This window comes from Helianthus annuus, chromosome 10, assembly GCF_002127325.2.
Source record: "Helianthus annuus cultivar XRQ/B chromosome 10, HanXRQr2.0-SUNRISE, whole genome shotgun sequence".
Lineage (NCBI taxonomy): Eukaryota > Viridiplantae > Streptophyta > Magnoliopsida > Asterales > Asteraceae > Helianthus > Helianthus annuus.
Window position 1 is genome coordinate 119,308,496 of NC_035442.2, and position 19,378 is coordinate 119,327,873.

Below are 19,378 nucleotides of genomic sequence, written 5' to 3' on the forward strand. Positions count from 1 at the left end.
ACGTCCTACACCGCATCATATAAGAAGAAAAAAAGGAAATGTACCACTAACCGATCTATACAAGAAGAGTAGAACTAAAATAATATTTTTTTAGCTATTCCATATACGTGTCTGTTTTAACGTTTTTAAGTCGGCTTAGTTATTTTTTCAATAGTTTACATTTTGTTTACTTTTTTGCAAGTTAATAAGCCATAACGCCCATGCATGGTTCAATGCTTTTACATCTACTTTTTGTTTGATTTAACGAACCCACCGCAAAGCGCGAGTCCTCATTCTAGTTATAATTATTCTACAAAATTGTAAAGTAATTATAATTACCCTACAATAATTATTCTACTACTGTAAAATCATGATTTTGTGTACATTTTGCTCTATACAAATAAAAAATTTATTATAATTACCCTATAATAATTACTTTATTATTGTAATATCATGATTTTTTTATATTTTACAATTAAACATCATTCATAAGTATAAGGGAAAAAAAAATCTCTCCTTTACTTGTTATGCGAAGGGTATTTCACTATTTTCTATGTTAAAGTTCATTTGTATTTGATTTATACCCTCAAACTTACAAATGTATTTTTATTAAGGCTGGAGGGTGTGGGGGCGTCACCCTCGCCACGTCAAACTCTATAGCGCCCTCTGGCGCTATACACCCACACCCATCATTTTAAGAAGGGGCGCCATTGATGTGGCTCCATCATGGTAACGAGCTCAAAGGGCTTTACCAGGTGGGGCCCATGTATATTCATCCAATGAATTTTTTTTTTTAATTTTTATTAATAGGGGTTTCATCCACACCATGCAAGTTAAAGAGGGTTGTGATAAAGCCACAATGGTGATATGACGCTAACGTGGAGCTGAGGTAGACTGATAAAGCCCCTTAAGGGCTCCAACCACACCCTATAGCCTTAAGATGTAATAATATGTAATAATATAATATTGAATATCATAGTCAAAATAATTAAATGTTTTTAAATCGCCGTTTATTTTAGAACAAGTTGTTATACTATTCATGTTTCATCTTTTGTTATTATATATAACTAGGTTATTGACCCGTGTGTTACACGGGTTGAATAATGAAAATGATCTAATTTAGAATTTTATAAATATTTCATATAAATGAAGTTATAGATATAAATAAATGTAATGCAACTTTTAAGTAAAAAATGTATCATATTTTTATATTATATTCTATACAAAAATTAATGCAAACTCTTGACTACTTACAAAACTAAATCCTTGACCCGTATAGTTGTTTCCTTTTTATGACCGTAGCCAAATTCTAGAACGTATTACATTGCAAATTTATGACAATAGAAAGAAAACATAAATATGTTGTTGTTGTCACTTAAATCAAAATAAGTAAATCGTACATGCAAGTTTGACCCGCAAAGATCAAACGAAAACCACATGATCTAAAAGACTAAGGTGGTGTTTGTTTTTGAAGAGGTAAGAGGTCTGCAGTCTGCGGACCACATCTGCAGGCATCTGCAGGAGAAGAGGTGGACCAAAAGACTGCAGTCTGCAAGGAGAAGAGTGTTTGTTTAAGACCCATCTCTCCTCTTTTCACTTCTCAGAACCACCACTCTCCTCTTTTCACTTCTCCTCAACTTCTTCTCTGAACCCTTCATCTACCACCACCACCACCACAAAACTAAGCCTGACCGGAACGACCCAAACTTGAACCAAAAACCCGACACCACCGTGCCATCGGGTTCCGGTCGCCAGTAAACGGCTTGTCGACCATCCGCCGCTGCTCGAGTCACAACCACCACTGAAACACCACCATCGATTCCGGCGGGTTTTACCGCCGTCGTGAACCACCATCACTGCTGCATCTGCTACCTCCGTGAACCACCACCTGCAACACGTGTTTGACGGAGAAATGAACAGATCTACTTAGATCTAGAAGAAGATGAGGGGTGAGAGATGCTTACCGGACTAAAACATCAAGAATCGCGGCTGCCGTACATCAGAACCACCACTACCGCACTTCAATCGGAGAAACCGACTTTAAATTCATGCTCGGAAGGGGTGTTTTAGGGGGGGGTATACCCTGGTTCCGCCGGAAAAAACACGTCGGAATTCCACTGTCACCGCCGTGAGCGGCGGCGCCGTCGCCGGAGTTGTCACCGTCCTCCCCCTACTTCTGTCGTGCCTTTGATGAAGATGAAAGAATGTGCAGATGGTTGAGAAGAGGTTTGAAGAGGTTTGAAGTGGCTGGTCCATGTCTTCTCCAAGAAGAGGACGCGTCCGAAAAACAAACGCACTTTCGACCTCTATGTCTGCCCTTGGTCTTCTTGGCGCAGACAGAAGTGGTCAGGAAGAGCTTCTCACAAAAAACAAACACCCCCTAAATTGAAGTTCACAGATCTTACTACCAAAAATTGCAAAAACAATGCATAAGTCAAGTCTTTTAGCCAGAATCACAAAAAGTTAAGGGTAAATTGCCATTTTAGTCCTTGAGGTTTGGTCCAACTTACCATTTTAGTCCAAATACTTTTTTTCCTCCTCTGGGTCCCTGACGTTTCAATTTTCTTGTCATTATGATCACATTGCCTAACTCAGTCTAAAAATCTGGTTATAACCAGTGATATTTTTGGCATAACTGTTGTGTAGTGATAACCAGGAGTAGTTTACAACATAATTTATAAATCTCATAATAATTTAATGCCAAAAATATCTCTGATTATAACCTGATTTTTAGACTAAGTTAGACAATGTGATCAAAATGGTAAGAAAAAGGAAAAGTCAGGGACCCAGATGAGGAAAAAAAACTATTTGGATTAAAATAAAAATTTGGACAAATACACAAGGACTAAAATTGCAATTTACTCTAGTTAAAGAATATCCTATTAAACTTTACTACAAAATCCTTCACATTTTAAACAATAACGATCATTCTCATTTTAGTCCATAAACAAAACATAAAAGTTCAAAATAGCATCAACGTTTACATCCTTCCTATAATTACATACAACAAAAGTGCTTTATGCATCACTGCCAAAAGTGTCAAGATCAATAAAATCATGAGTGATATATTAAGGCTAATAGAGAGTTAATAGAGACACAGAGAGCCATACATACAAAAAAGAAACAAAATAAACTGCTTAAATAATACCAATAAACGCATGATTTATATCGAAACTAAGGTTCCGAATTCTATAGAACAATATGAACGCATTTAAGTTTTCTAGTAATGTTTTAACAAAAAGGTAAAACAAAAAAATGATATAGAAAACAGAAACCATAAATCTCAAATATCGAAAAGCTAAAGAAACCAATTATCAAACACAATTCAAATCAAAGCACTACAACAATATAGAGAGAATCCAACAAAAAATACAATTGTAAACAAATAACTACGATATATAGAATCAAAATCAAAATGAACATTATGTGTGCGTACTTGCCCCTTCTCAGCAGATATATGCCTAGGTGTAGTGAAGATTTCACTTTAAACATGGATATTGCATTAAAGTATTGAGGATCACTTACCAAGCCAAAGAAAAATGGTCAAAGTTGTAGCACTTTTATCATCACCACTTATGAAGTAACTTACCAATTCAATAATTATATTGGGTTTCCAACATCTGTGTAGTTCCTTTTATAAACACAAGAAACTTAACATTAAAATATAGAGCTAACCTATGAAAAATGAGGGTAAAGACAATTAATGCAACTCTCAGCAATGCCACCAAGAGCTAAAATTGCACCCTCCCTCTCTTTACAACTTGCATCATCTAATAAAGATAACTTGGACTACACATACCATAACATTACATGATTTCTCATGACACAATCGTAAATCAGTTGCAAATAATAAGCTTACTTAGAGATTATATCCAAACACAATTACCTCGACAAAAGGCATTAAAGCTGAAAAAATCTCATTACCAAACACATTAGAGATCATATCCAAGGCAGCAACACTACACTTTTTGAGCCTTTGAGATTCCATATATTCACTATGTCATCATCCTATAATTATCAAACAAACGTATATTTTTTATTTGAATAATTCGGCCAGTTTAAGATCAACTGGCACCTTAGAGCTTATTTGAGTAATTCCAAATATTCACTATTTTGAACACTAAAACTTCTCAATCTTATTCACTCAGAGAACAGAGTACAAACAGCAAAAAAGATGCATTAAACACAATTTTAAATCTATAAAAATTAATAAATACCATCTCTGATCCAGAAGTTGATGTCGCCTTTCCCGCAAACGTTCTTCTGGTCCTAAACGCCTCCATCTGACCTTCTATTATGTACATTTCCTTATGTATTGTTTCAAGGGCAGATTTGTTGTCCCAAATATGAAGAAATTAAAATCGATCTACATATACACTCATTAGAAAATAAACACAAAACGTTTGAATTAATCAAATTAAATACGAATCTGGATCAGATAGGATTGAAATTGTTGTATGCAACGATTAGGGTTTATGGAACCATGAAAACAATACTTTGCAAGAAATCGAATACTGACCTTTTAGAATTAGTGGTGATGAGAATCCATTAGAACTTCCAGCAGCTATTCCCATTGGTCTTGCTTTCAAACGAAGATCAAGAAAAAGAGAATTTGATGATAAAAAAAAATCTTAATTATATGATGGAAAGGAAGCATGGGAAGTGTTAGGGTTTCTGGTGACGGCGATGAAGAAAAAAACCCAATTGTGTTTTCATAGGGAAAAGTGATTGTTGGGAAAAAAATATATGCGGGTCATTAATCCGGATCTTAGGCCCGTGTGATTGCGCATTGGGTTAGAGGGGATGAGGTGTGGGTTAGAGGGGATGAGGTGAATTGTGGTGATGACAAGTGTCCCAAATGTGGTTTCTTTTATTATATAGTATAGATTATCGAAGGTTAATATTATTTGAAATTCCCACGTTAGATACTTGACATTAAAGTATCCGAACCTAATCAATATTTGTCTTTTTGTAATATATTTGAATTCTTTTCTGGCATGTTTTCTTTCCTTTCTTTGAACAGCTAACGGTATTTCTTCTATTTTATACCGATTATATTAAAATAATTCTTTTGCTTATTAAAATACTTCTCTTACTTAATGCTTAGATTTGAACTTAGAACCTCTCATCAGAAAAGGCTTAAACTATCTACACACTAGCCATTCCAAAAAGTGTTTTTTTGTTCTATATGTACACCTTGCAGTGTCGAACTGTGGTCAAAGCGCAACGTTTTGGTCTGGTCAACCAGACAAAGACTGACGGGTGTCTGACGGGTCTGTTGACCGGACCAAAACGCCAAGCTTTGGCCGCGTTTTGGTCCTGTCAACCAGACACCCGGTCAGTCTCTTGTCTGGTTGACAGGACCAAAACGCAGCCAAAGCTCGACATTTTGGTCCGGTCAACAGACCCATCAGACACCCGTCAGTCTTTGTCTGGTTGACCAGACCAAAACGCCGCGCTTTGGCCACAATTCGACACTGCAGGTTGTACATATAGGACAAAAAAACACTTTTTGGTATGCATATAGACACATTGGTGTGCCAATGGTTACACGCTCTGAAAAACATGCACCCCTATCAAGCATTTATTTGTCCAATCCCGTTGAGAGGGTCATAAAAGATGTTAGGCTAAAAAGAGTAACTACCATTCCGATACGTTTGTGTGATTTAGTTTGAAAAAATATTTAAATTTTAATCACAATAATCTATATTGGATACTAATATAATAAGGGTGTAAGGGGCGTGTGCGAGGATGGCTTGCTATGACCCGTTATTGCGCGGTAACACTGCCGCCATCCCCATATTGTGTGCGGTAAACGGCGAGGAGGAATCACCGAATAGATTGAAGGTTGTTTTCGAACGTTGAGGATGGTTCAACGGCTATAATGCAGTTAGTTTTTTTCTTTTTGAATTACATTTTATTTATATTTAAACCAAACCGTTCACAATCCATTTTACACAAATCAAAACTATTCTGAACCAAATGATACAAACCAAACCATTTCTCTTCTCATTTTATACCACAATTTTTCAAACTGGGGATGAAATACCGTTGTTTATTCCGCCTGACATTACCGACGATGAAATCTCCTCAAGCAATAGTAATTTGATTTTTTTTCAAAGATTTCATCGAACAAGCCGAACTAGAAGACACTGGCACATCTAGTAAAAAAATATATGTCCGTCGTGATCGGGAGAAAGGCCACGAAACCCTTATGGCAGATTATTTTGTCGAGGAGCTGAAATACAATGATGATTTTTTTTCGTCAAAGGTTTCGTATGCCAAAAAGGTTGTTTTTAAAAAATTGTGAGCGACGTGGAATCAAATAATTCGTGGTTTGAAGAGGGCATTAACGGGAGAATGAAGAAGAGTTTTACCCGTTGCAAAAAAGTTACATTGGCGATTAAACAACTTGCAACCGATAACCCTCCAGACGAGAATGACGAGTATTTAAATATGTCCGAAAGGATTTCCCGTGAATGTCTACATTTTTTTGTGAAACTATATGTAGTATGTACGCTCCCGAGTTCTTACGTAGACCAACAAGCCACGACGTTGCGCTTTTGTACCAAGCTCATGAGGAGAAACATCACCTTCCTGGGATGTTGGGGGTAGCCTTGACTGTACGCATTTCGTTTGGAGAACGTGTTCCACAGAGTTTGGTGGCCAATATATGAGAGGAAATCACATGTACCCGACAGTTATGCTCGAAGTGGTGGCTTCTCAAGATTTGTGGGTTTGGCATGCTTTTTGTGGTCCACCAATTTCACAAAACGACATCAAGGTGCTCTGATGTAATGCCAATTACATCTCTTATTAGTGTACAATTTGTATATTTATCAAGTCCAGTTGTATCGGTATTAATGTGTTTTTGTATATTATCGAGTCGTTTGTATTTTGTGTTAGTGCATGCATCTGTCGACTTCGTCTTGTATCAAGTCTTAGTCTTAGAATGTTAGATCAGGGCACATTGTACGAGATTTCCCAAGAAAGTTGATTTCACATATATGGACATGTCACTATGTGGGAAATCAGAAATTTGTTCGTATGTGGGAAATCAGGAGGGTGATTTCGCTTTTATGGACATCATGTCCATATGAGCGAAATCTTGCTACTATATATACCCCAAGAACGAAATCATTTGTACATCTTCTTGTCTTCCAATACCGAGGTACTGCCGGTGTGAGACTTGGTTGTAAAAGCTGTAATATCAATCAAAAGAGTGATTTAAATGGATTTCTAGCTGTTTCTACGTTAGTTACTTGTTTTCCGCACCTGTAACTGATCAAGACTCCTCTGATAGACTCGTTCAGGTCAGAATACGATCCTACAAGTGGTATCAGAGCTTCAGGAGGAGGAGTTCCGCAGAGATTAGCTATAATTCATCATAGTTTCTTACTTCTACACCTTCTTTCTTCATCAGAAAGAGATTTTACGGTCGAAACCTGTTCAAATTTTCACAGACTGTAGGAAATTGATCATAGACAAATCCCTGAAAGTTTGAGCTTAAAATTCACAGTAAAAATGGACCAAAATGCTTCCCGAGTTGATTTCGCTCATAAGGACATTACCTGATTTCGCTTTTGTGTGCACCTTAAACCCCTGATTTCGCTTTTAAGGACATCCTAAAACCCTGATTTCGTTTTTGAGACCATCCATAAACCTAATTTCGGTTTTAAGGACACACCATAACCCTGATTTCGCTTTTAAGGACACACCATAACCCTGATTTCGCTTTTAAGGACACCTTAACCCCTGATTTCGCTTTTAAGGTCACACAGAACCCTGATTTCGCTCTTAAGGTCACTCAGAAGTCCTGATTTCGCCCCAAGATACCTGATTTTGTCCTAAAATTCCTGATTTCGCTCCAAGGTGTCTGTGTTTGAACAACGAAAATTGAAAAATGGATACTGAGTTTTACAACGCGTTTACTACAACTCCGACTAATCCATCCGACATTGCTAAGACCATGACAATGGAGAATGAAACCGGAACAATGCAAAAACCCCCGAAACTTATGGGAATTGAAGATTATCACGGATGGAAGAAACGGTTCAAGAATTGGGTTCAGGCGAATCATTTAAAGGCTTGGGAAAGTATTGAAACTCAGTATGAGAGGCCACAAAATTCAGTGGGAGTTGGTAAAATCATTTCAAAGTTCACTGAGCAAGAAAGAGAGAGTTATAAAGCAGAAAAAATGATGATCAATTTGTTACAACAAGCTGTTAAAGAGGATATATTTGTGTTGCTTCAACATGATGAAAGTGCTTATTCTATCTGGGAAGCTCTTCAAAAGAAATTTGAAGGAAGTATTGAAATGCTACAAAGTAAAGCAGCTTTGTTGAAAAAGGAGTTTGAACTATTTACGTGCATGCCTGGTGAAACAACAAAGACTCTTATACAGAGATATTGTCATCTTGTACGTACCATGTCACAGTTGAAGATTACAAAAACTCCAGCAGAATGGGTTGAAAAGCTTGCTAACGCGTTACCACAAAAGGAATGGGGTACATATCTGATGATATTGAAGAATTCCGGACAGTTTAGCAGGTTATCAATTGCACAGTTTATTGAGAAGCTGGAGGCACAGGATCTTGAACAACAGAAAATCGCCAGAATGAACAGTTCAAGTCATCAGCAAGATATCAAACTGTACTATAAAGGAAATGTTCAAACAGTTGAAGCAAGTCCAAAAATTCAAACAGCTTTCAGTGCAGGAAACTCATCCGGAACATCTAGTCCAAGCTCAGTCAACACTAGCGGATTTTCAAGTGTGAATCCTTCAAGTGTTCAAAGTGCATCTGCTGGAAATGGTCATCTGATTCAGTGCAATGTGGCTCTACATCTTCAAAATGGAGAAAATTATTCTGAAGAAGTTGTAAAGCATCATATGGGACTATTGGTTACTGCATTAGAGTCTTATGAAGGGTTGATTGCCGGAAAAATTGGCAATCCAATGCTCACAAAAGAAGATTATGACCAGATTGATGCAGAGGAGCTGGAACTAATGGATATTAAATGGGCATTGGCGAGTTTTTTGAGGAGAGCAGAAAAGTTTAGATTGATTACAGGAAGAAATGACTTCTTGGATGCAAACCTTTCTAATCTAGGATTTGATAAATCTAAAGTTGTCTGTTTTCGTTGCAGGGAGAAAGGTCACTTTAAAAGAGAGTGCAAGAATCAGGAGCCGAGAGGAGCAAAGGAGTCGCCTGGGAAAGATGATTATTATAGGAAATCCATTTATGAGCAAATCACTCATCAACCACATCAACAAAAAGAAGCTCAAACGGCACATGGAAGAATGATCGAGGATGCAAACAAGAAAGCTTATTATGGCATCGTTGATCAAGATGATGAGAAAGTGGCTGAAGGTTTTAGCTGGGACAAGTTTATTCCAGCCGATCCAAACGTTCAAGCTTTTATTGCACATATTGTTCAAAAGCCAAAAATGTTAAAGGAATGGATAGGAGTGTTATCTGATGAAGAGAAAAGTGAAGATGAAGGATCTGTTTCATCTGAAAACAGTTCATCAGAAACAAGTGATGATGAAGAGATGGAACAGATAAATTTGGGAAAAACTCATTTATCTTCTGACACTTTTGAATTTTATTTTGCAGAAAAATTGAAGAAACTGAAAGAGAGGAAAGCTGCAAAGGAAATGAAAGAATTCAAAGTGATTGAGAAGACTGTGGAAGTTAAAAAGATAGTTGAAGTCGAGAAGATTGTTGAAGTCACAAAACCCTGTCTTACTTGTTTAGAGTCTTGTAAACAATGTATAGAAAAAGATAAGAGGTTTAGTGAGTCAGAAAAGTTGAAAGAACAGTTGTTATTTGATGTAAAGAATTTGAAAAAGTCATATGATGTATTGAACAGAAATGTGAATAGTCTGGAGAAGACTAACTCTGAAAGAGAGAAAGCTTTGAAGATGATGAATGCTACCATGATGTCGAAGCAAAAAGAGATAAACTTCTACATAGAAGAATGTGCAAAATGGAAGAAAGAGTTGGATAGTGAAGCAGCTGAGAATGAAAGAATCAGACGATTGCTGCGAAGTTACACAAGTTGTGTCTACATAATCGATAGAATTTATCCAACAGTTGAAGGTTTTAAGGCATTTAAAGATGAACAGCCAAAGAAGAAGAAGGATACTGGACCATCTGCTGAAGAGGAAAAGAAGACCTCATTCCGGAGACAAACAAATCAAGAATTTCTAGCTGAGAAAAAGCAGAATGAAGTTCAGAGAAAAGAAAACAGAACCTGTTTTAGATGCAATGAAGTTGGACACATTGCATGGAATTGTCCTAAATCAACCAATACAAAACAGGGAGTTTCTAGAAAACTAATAGAAGTCATTGTTGATAAAACGGAACCACCAACTGAAAAATTTAAAGTTTTCAAAAATTCTACATATGAAGTTGGTGAATGTTCGAGGTGATTTTACAGGCGAAGTGTGAAACTTGACAACCAAAAATGGGTTATTAAGAAATCTGAGGTAAAATCTGGCGATGAATCTGATTCCATAAAATTAGAGGAGCCACAGTTTGATGAGAGTGATGAAAACTCAGTTCCTTCAATGGATGATGAGAACTTTCCACCATTGAGGACTGAGAATTTTAAAAAGAAAGTTGGAAAGTCTGAAATCTCAAGTCAGGGTTATTCTGAAAAGGATAATTTTGATGTTGGAAAAGCATTTAATGGGAAAGTTAAGAAGATTTTCGGAAAAATGGTTGATGGGAAGGTGAAAGGGGTAAAAGACTTCTACGCTACAAAGAAAGCAACTTACACCCCAACTAAATCTGAATTGAAATCACTCAAGGCTGGTCAGGCTTGGGTGGACATTTTCTTTGAGTAAAATCCTGACTTGCCGGAGATCCCAAGTTTGTAATCGTGGATCAGAAATCGGCATCTTTCATGTTTAATAAGGTTGTTTTGAAAGTTAAAATTGTTAAGAGTTTACAGGTTGAAGGACTACGCCGGAGCTTCCAGGTTGGTAAGTGCGAAGCAGGAATCGGCATTCTGATTGGTAAAATGGTTTATGTAGATGTAGATATAACATTTCTACAATTGGTATTGTCTGAATATTCTTACAAGTGATACAAAGGTTGCTTAATTGCAAAACGGTAATTCAGGGACATTAATTTGTACCTGATTTACTACACATGATAACACAAAGAACAAGATGATGAACCATATCCCCAAATTTTAACGTGTAGTTAACCTACAAGTGCCTACAAGTGGTAAAAACAAACTCATTTTCCGGAAAAATCATTTTGATTAAAACAAACTTAAGTGTTTTGAAATCTAAATGAGAAAATGGTTTATGATAGGGGGAGTTCAGATTGTTTATGCCTAGTGAATGGCGAATTGATGCGATTTGATATCGGTTGTCAAGTTTTTGTATAGTTTGTTTTACATTCTGTGTTTTCAAGTGGGTCAAGAGCTTAGTTGTTTTTCAAATTTTTTCTTTAATGTGTTTGCATTTTAGGGGGAGTAGAAAATTTCAGAAAATCCAAAAACATTAGAAAATTTGAAAAAGCCAAAAACATGATAAATCAAAAATGAGTTTCGTTGAGAAAAGAGGAAATGATAGTACATCAGTGGACTGTCACAACATGCTAAAGAATTGGAGAGTTAAAAATGTGATAAACAATCTCACTGAGGAAATGTCAGTAGGTTTTTGCACATTTAGTAGATGTGACGAGATATAAACCTAAAAATTCAAACTTGCTTATTCTGTGGGTAACAACATCTTGAATATATAGGTAACCCCTAAAATCTTGTTTGAAAGGTCCCTTATTCTGAGATACTAGGTCTTTATGCTCAGTGATATCTGGGGTATTATCCCGGGACTTCTGCTGTATGGAAGTACTGACCTAGTCCCCGGATAATGCTTTCCGCAAATGCTTGAAACATAGCATCGCCCTCAGCAAGCTGATGAAACAATAAAATTGATAGTCAGCTGTTGAAATCAAAAAGATCCTCTAAAGGGGACACACCGAAAAGTCGAAGTCGTCATCTCTCTGCGTATACGGAAGTATCGACCTGAGCTCTCACGGCCCTCGCAATTTAACCCCTGAACAGATATCATCTGTGGTATACTCACCTGTAAGACTGAATATTGGGATCTGGATACGGGAGTATATTCAAGTAGTGGGACACACGGATAAGTTCAAGAGTTTAAAACATTAATATCATATCTCAGATTAGTTGAAATTTGTGTGAAAATTTAAGTGGACCAGTATACTGACAATCTAAGTGAATTGTTTAAAACTTAAAATGAAATGAAGCTTAATGGTGTTGGTGACTTGTCTCAAAAACTGATATGATTCTCTTACACGAACTCACAAAAATATTGTTTGTAAATATTTCTTTACTGCATTACATTTTCTTTATTACAAAATCCAAAAAGATTTTTAGTGTGTTTTAGCATAAATTTTTGAAAATTCAAAAAGATTTTCGACAACTGATATTGAAAAGCTGATTTTCAAAATTCTGAGTGCTAAACATGATGAGTATAATTTGAGGGGGAGTGTGTCTTTAAAACTGATTATTTTTATCAAACCTTCAAGTGGTTCATGAGTTTAAAAAATCATTTTGTTTTGATTTTGAAAGAGAGTCTAAGTTAGTGCAAGCTTATATGTTTGAAATATGTATGTGAGAGAAATTTACTTTGAGGTAGAGTTTTTGCAGGATAAGATGAGCCAGGTTATTTGTTCCTGAGATTCGAGCTAAATGAGAGCCAGGTTCCGATACCTGAGGACTCTGATTAGAGGTAGCCAGGCAACGATCTTGGAACATGAAGAGCCAGGCTGATTGATTCTGAGAAGCTGTGAGATGGAAAGCTAGACAACGATTCTAAAGCTGATGATGCTGATGAACTGAAGAAATGCCAGCATATCGCATGGGGGAGTCTGAAGACCTGCAAGAAAAGATTGAGAGAGTGAAGCCCAGAGGCAGATCAAGACTAAAGATGCGAAGACTCGACACTTAAGACTTGTCAACATCTGAGGGGGAGTCTGTTAGTGCATGCATCTGTCGACTTCGTCTTGTATCGAGTCTTAGTCTTAGAATGTTAGATCAGGGCACATTGTACGAGATTTCCCAAGAAAGTTGATTTCACATATATGGACATGTCACTATGTGGGAAATCAGAAAGTTGATTTCACATATATGGACATGTCACTATGTAGGAAATCAGAAATTTGTCCGTATGTGGGAATCAGGAGGGTGATTTCGCTTTTATGGACATCATGTCCATATGAGCGAAATCTTGCTACTATATATACCCCAAGAACGAAATCATTTGGACATCTTCTTGTCTTCCAATACCGAGGTGCTGCCGGTGTGAGATTTGGTTGTAAAAGCTGTAATATCAATCAAAAGAGTGATTTAAATGGATTTCTAGTTGTTTCTACGTTAGTTACTTGTTTTCCGCACATGTAACTGATCAAGACTCCTCTGATAGACTCGTTCAGGTCAGAATACGATCCTACATTTTGCAGGGCTCTAGTGGTAAAAGGAAGCTAAAAGGAGAAGATATGAAAGAAACTAAGCCTCCGGACGAGTTGTATGAGAACGAGAAGTGAAATGGAATGAAAATCGAGGAAAACATCCCTGTTGTGTCGCACGACAGGGAAGAAAAGACCCTCGCGTCACGCAAGGGGAGGCAAGTCAATGAGCCGGCCAAAAGCCTTTTCGCATCACACGAGAGGGAAGGCAACACCCGTCGCATCGCGCGACGGGGTTTCAGTTCGTGAAAACAAGATTAGGGTTTGGGTTGTGATGAAAGACCATATAAATATGACTTTTATACATCCTAATCATATTCTACATTCCTTGGACGGAAATTAACACATCTAAGACGAATTTGGGAGCTGTAAGAAGGTTTTTTTAAAGATAAAGGATCATAAAGGTCAAAGCTTTGGAGCACGAGATTGTGAATTCTTCTGGTTTTCATACTTTGGGTCACACATTTTTTCTTTGTTTTGAACCGTGTTTTGTGAATCCTTTTAGATGATTATTTTATGGTTTAAAAGCTATGCTAGGCAAAAAAACATTAAACACTGCCTAGATTGATGATTACCATGTTTTGATACTTTGTTTTCTATTCGGTTTATAGATTAGATTGTGGTTTAATAATAAAGTAATCAATATTGGTTTTTAATGATTTGATGTGTTTGCGTATCTAAACCTGTTCTTTGATCCGTTATAACTCTTCATGTGTACTTGGTGAATGTCACATATAATATAGTTGCATGCTAGGTTGACTGCTTTGTGCTTTTGATTGCTAGCGTACGTAGTAACCATATGAGCATAGTTGTGATTCAAATAGGTTTAGGTGTTCTACCAACCTTAATAGCTGTGAAGTGAGAGGTTTTCAGTTTGTTTCGAGTGATTAGATTGCTAGGGTTAGATACTTTGTGAGAAGATCCCTTAGTTTACCTATCTTTGTTTGCTAGCTAAGTCTAATCAGGATTTCTTAGTTACCTGTGACTTTCGTGCTGTGAGATAGATTGTCTAGATGGTACTTTATTAATACAGTAGGAAAGTCTGTGAGAGAATCCTCTAAACCCGGTAGTTTAACAGCTTTTAGGTTTCCATAGGTTTCTTCTCGAGAAGGGTCGAGAGTCCTTCACATTATCCTTTAAGTTTAGTATTTTGAGATCCTGATTTCCACAATAGTTCCATAACCGATAGAAAGTGTCAAACATGTGTAGGAGTCTGCCTATGTAGTGTGTCTTCCGTCATCTGATCACATCTTCAGTTAATTTGTGTCTTTGTTAGCTTTAGTTAATTTTAGTAGTTTGTTAGACCCCCCCAAACAACAAAACAAATTAGTCGAGTCAATTTAGTTAATAGTAATCGAATCTAGTAAACGCAATTAGTAGAGTCTCGTGGGTTCGATACTCAAACTTACTTTAGTTGTACTACATTGACCGGTACACTTGCCAGTTGTGCGGTCTAGGTTTTAGAGAGTCTTAATTTATAGATTTAAAACTTAGTGTGTCTAGTTTAAAGTTAAAATTAGTTAGTTTTTATACACCGCTGTGAGCACAACAAGTTTTTGGCGTCGTTGCCGGGGACTCTTGGCAGTTGCGTTTATAGCTTTGATTATACTTATTTTCTATATTTCTGCTAGTGTCGTTTTGTTTTGTTTTGTTTTAAGTCAGTCAGTCAAGTCTTCTTATCTTTCTTGTATCTGTTTTGCAGTGAATGCCCATTTGCGATCGCAAGGAACGCCGCCACCGCTTATTCTCCCCAATATTTCGGATTTAAAATTCGAGGTTAGTACTTCTTCTTCACACTTGCCCCTTTCTGACTCTACTCCACCATCTACTACACCCGCACCACCTAATACACCATATCCGTTTACTCAAATAGCCGAACGTAGGACGATTCACCAGTAGTCTACCCAGGGCTTAACTGGTGTTTATTCACCCATCACCATTCCACCAACGACAACTCCTGGCAGATTCCCTCATACATTATGACCGCCATTGCTAACTCTTGCTAGTTCCAATGTCATGATGATGAGGATGCACCTGCCCACGTTGCCCGCCTGACCCGCATCTATAGCACCTTCAAGCTTCAAGGTGCCACGGATAACTCTATATTCCTTCAACTATTCCTATTCACTTTAGTTGGATGAAGCGCCACTTGGCTTGACTATCAACCTGCCGGTACGTTTTCCACATGGGCAACACTCCGTGAAGGATTTCTGAACAAATACTTCCCCCTGCTAAAGCTTCTAGGCTTCAGAACCAAATCCATTCGTTTCAGATGGAGCTCGATGAACCATACTACCAGGCTTGGGAACATTTTCAAAACCTCCTCGCTCGATGCTCTCAACATGGCCTATCAGTTTAGGCCCTTGTTGAGAAAATTTTCAATGGTCTCACCTACGAGACTAAAACTCATTTCCACACCTCTGCAAGTGGCCACCTCATGGGGAAGAAGAGTGTGATTGTGTCACACCCCGACCCGCAACGGAATAGGTGATCGGGGCATGATTGGGTTGATCCGAAGAGCTTATGACTTGCTATTACGAGTTTTAAATAATCATTGATCCAACTATATGTTTCACAAAACAAACAATCGAAATACAAGTTACATAAGAGACATATAACAATTTAATTCAACTAATCCGTTTCTTGTTAACTAAGGCCCATCCTATGTCCAATCTTCTCTTCGTACATGTTCACCTGTATCATGTGTAAAAATGGTTTTTGGGTCAACAAAAGTTGGCAAGTGAACCTTATTGTTATTTGAAAAATCATTATGATTAAATTTGATTTATTGAGAAAACGTGTGTTAACTAATATAAGTAAGCATGTTTGTATGTTATATATCAAACTCATATCACAACTTCAGACGATAAACAAACCAACCGAACTGATTCAATAGTTGTATGCATGTTGCACGGTTGTGTGCCAATGAATGAATGTATGTTGCACGGTATTATGGTGTGATGCAAGCTCTAAGCTCAATCAAACGGAGCTGACCTCGTATGGTTGGCAATGTCAAGTTCCGCTCATAGGTAATGGGGAACAGACGAGCCTATGATGATGTGATGTCTAAAATGAATGAAAATGCACCAAGTGATAAACAACCAAACAACACATAACACAACCTCAAACAATAAACAAACCAAATGTAATGATTCATATGAATGTATGTATGTTGCACGGTATTATGGTGTGCTGCAAGGTCTAAGCTCAATCAAACGGAGCTAACCTTGTATGATTGGCAACGTCAAGTTCCGCTCATAGGTAGTGGGGAACCGACGAGCCTATGATGATGTGATGTCCAAAATGAATGAAATGCACCAAGTGATAACAAACAATCAACACATAACACAAATACTTCACATAATGGTAATTGCACGTATTTGAATTTGAATTGGTAAAATGAAATAAAGATATGCGACACATGATACACCCCAAAAACGTATAAATAAAATAAAAAGAGGAGTTGTAAGATTCACTTACTGATGTGCTAAAAGTGGTCTAAATAAATTAACTAAACTAAACCCTAAACTAGACTCTCTAAGTTTTAAATTTATAACTAAGACTCTCTAAACTTAGACCACACAACCGGCAAGTGTACCGATCAATGTAGTATAGCCTAAGTAAGTCCGAGTGTCGAACCCACGAGACTCTACTGACTATGTTTACTAGACTCTGACTAGACTGACTCTAACCTAACTATACTTAACTGTTTTGTTGTTTTGATTTTGAGCTTTGTAATTAAATAAACTAATATCCTAAATTAACTAACCAAGACGAACTAAGGTAATCGAACGACTGGGAACACGAGTTTGAAATCAATCAGAAAGAGAAACCACCTAGACAATGAATCCCTTAGAACATGTAATGACTTATGACTTTGACAATCGACTAAAGATCTGATATCTAATCCAACCAACTTCCCGCTAAGGATAATTAAGTCCTATACTAACTAGTCAGCTCAGAGCGGGACCCCCACTCTCCAGTTCCTAGAAACCGACTATGAAGAACAATCAGAACACGTAATGAAGTGCTAAAATGGACCGACTCGACCTATCGACACCGAATCCCACAACTACTAGAATTAGAAGAGAACAACCCTAATAATATTTTAGATGTGAAGCTAACCTCAATTTGATACACCGAATATCTAGGAGCAACTAAACGCGAATAAATAGAAGAACCCCAAGCTATCGAGTGTTCAAACTATCAGACAACGCCTAGAACAGACCTAGCAATCCCAAATCATATTTCTAATCATCAAGATTGGATGCACACTTTAACCTAGCTGATCTCATTAACTTGGTCACCTTGGATTATTTCTAAAACCAAACTCTAGATCGAGAACCCGGAATAAACGACCTATAAGTGACTAGAATATGTCTAAGGTGAATTTCTTCTTTCTAAACACATCAAAATCAATAACCAAATAATAATCACAGCCAAGAACTGGCACACATATTCATAATTTGCAACAAATCAAAGTTATTTTAAATCAAAATACGCCGTAGTCGATAAAACAAAATATAAAAGTCAAAACAAATATTCCAAGTTCATCACAACCTAGGTGGAAAGATAAAACTAGCCAAGAAACATGTCTGAATAATCAAAACAATAATATTTAGTAGCAGGTATCATGATTGAACAAGATTAAACGAAAAATAAAGACTAACGATGTGTCAAATCTTTAACCCTTCGAACCCGGCTTCGTTCTTGAATCAATCCTTTCTTCCTCTGTTAGAAATCACCTCTTGAATCCCCCGGTTCGTATGGCAGTCGTCAATCCCCTGCCTACTGTCGTCCTTTTTTCACATCTGATGTCTCCTTCCTGTCGAATGGCAGCAGCCGTTTGATAATCCCCAAAAATTAATTATTCATAGGGATTTTTTTCTATTCATATGATATGGCCTCGTTATGCGATCTCTACTTCAAATATGGGCCCAGTTGACGTGCGACTCTAGAAGCCCAAACACAAAGGAAATTAAAAACAAATGACAATGGCATGGATGGTGTTGATGCAACAAATAATAGACCAAGGATAGTAGCTGGGCTGGTTAGGCAAAAGGGTTGAAGGGTTCAACTTTGCCTAACGCAGGTCGTGGGGTCCCCCCACGTTTGCAAGACGTGGAAGGAGGTTCACTAGTTTGTTCTTGTTGTTTGCTATGAATCTTCTTCTGAAATGTGTTCAGATTCGGATAAAGGAGCAAACAGAATGTGTGTGTTGGAAGTGAAAGGAAGTATCTTGCAAGAAGCAAGTACTAATGATGTATGGCCAGAGATTTGGAGAAATCAAGGTTGGCCCGGAATGTCCTAGGAAGTAAGTGAAGTGTCAAATATATAGGAGAAGGCATCTCCCAAAGAGGAATGTATTTGACTAGTGACCCTGCTTGCAGTGAGGGGCTTACCCTTTCGGGGGTTAAAGCCTTTTGACCCCTGGATAATAGAGTGTGCTCTGTGGACCTGCATTGCTTTTGCGGCTGGTGGGTTGGTGAAGTGATTCGGAGATGTGACCATTTACTGTTCTCTCACTGCTTTACTTCACCTCCACGACTTTTCAACCGTAGGATCGTTTTCAGACCCGAACGAGTCGATCAGTAGAGTTTTTCTCAGTTTTCAGAGGCGGAAACTAAGAAACTGAGTTTAATTCAGCAAGCAGTACACTTTAAACTGTCGTTTGATTGATAATAATGACGTTTACAACGAGTCGACACTTCGGCAGCACTTCGTGGCAAAACCGGAACAACTGATCATGATTTCGCTCGAGACTGTCCTTATATAGAGGATGTGATTTCGCTTGAACTCATTCAAGCGGAATCACCATTTACAATTCAAGCGGAATCAGTCTTAACACTCGAGCGGAATCAGACTTTTGAGAGATTTCGCTTGAACATGGC

General features: G+C 37.5%; 1 long non-coding RNA gene across 2 annotated transcripts; it reads right to left on the minus strand.

The window, feature by feature from the left end:
- Nucleotides 1-1,320: 1,320 nt before the first annotated feature.
- LOC110885194 lies at nt 1,321-4,814 on the minus strand. Of its 2 annotated transcripts, XR_004870188.1 has the most exons (5): nt 4,499-4,814; nt 4,197-4,345; nt 3,866-3,987; nt 1,944-3,768; nt 1,321-1,867 (listed from the first exon to the last, which is right to left on the minus strand). It is a non-coding gene; the product is annotated as an uncharacterized LOC110885194 (long non-coding RNA). The 2 variants fall into 2 exon arrangements; XR_004870187.1 differs by having other exon boundaries at nt 1,944-3,987; nt 4,499-4,813.
- Between the last annotated feature and the right edge of the window lie 14,564 nt (nt 4,815-19,378).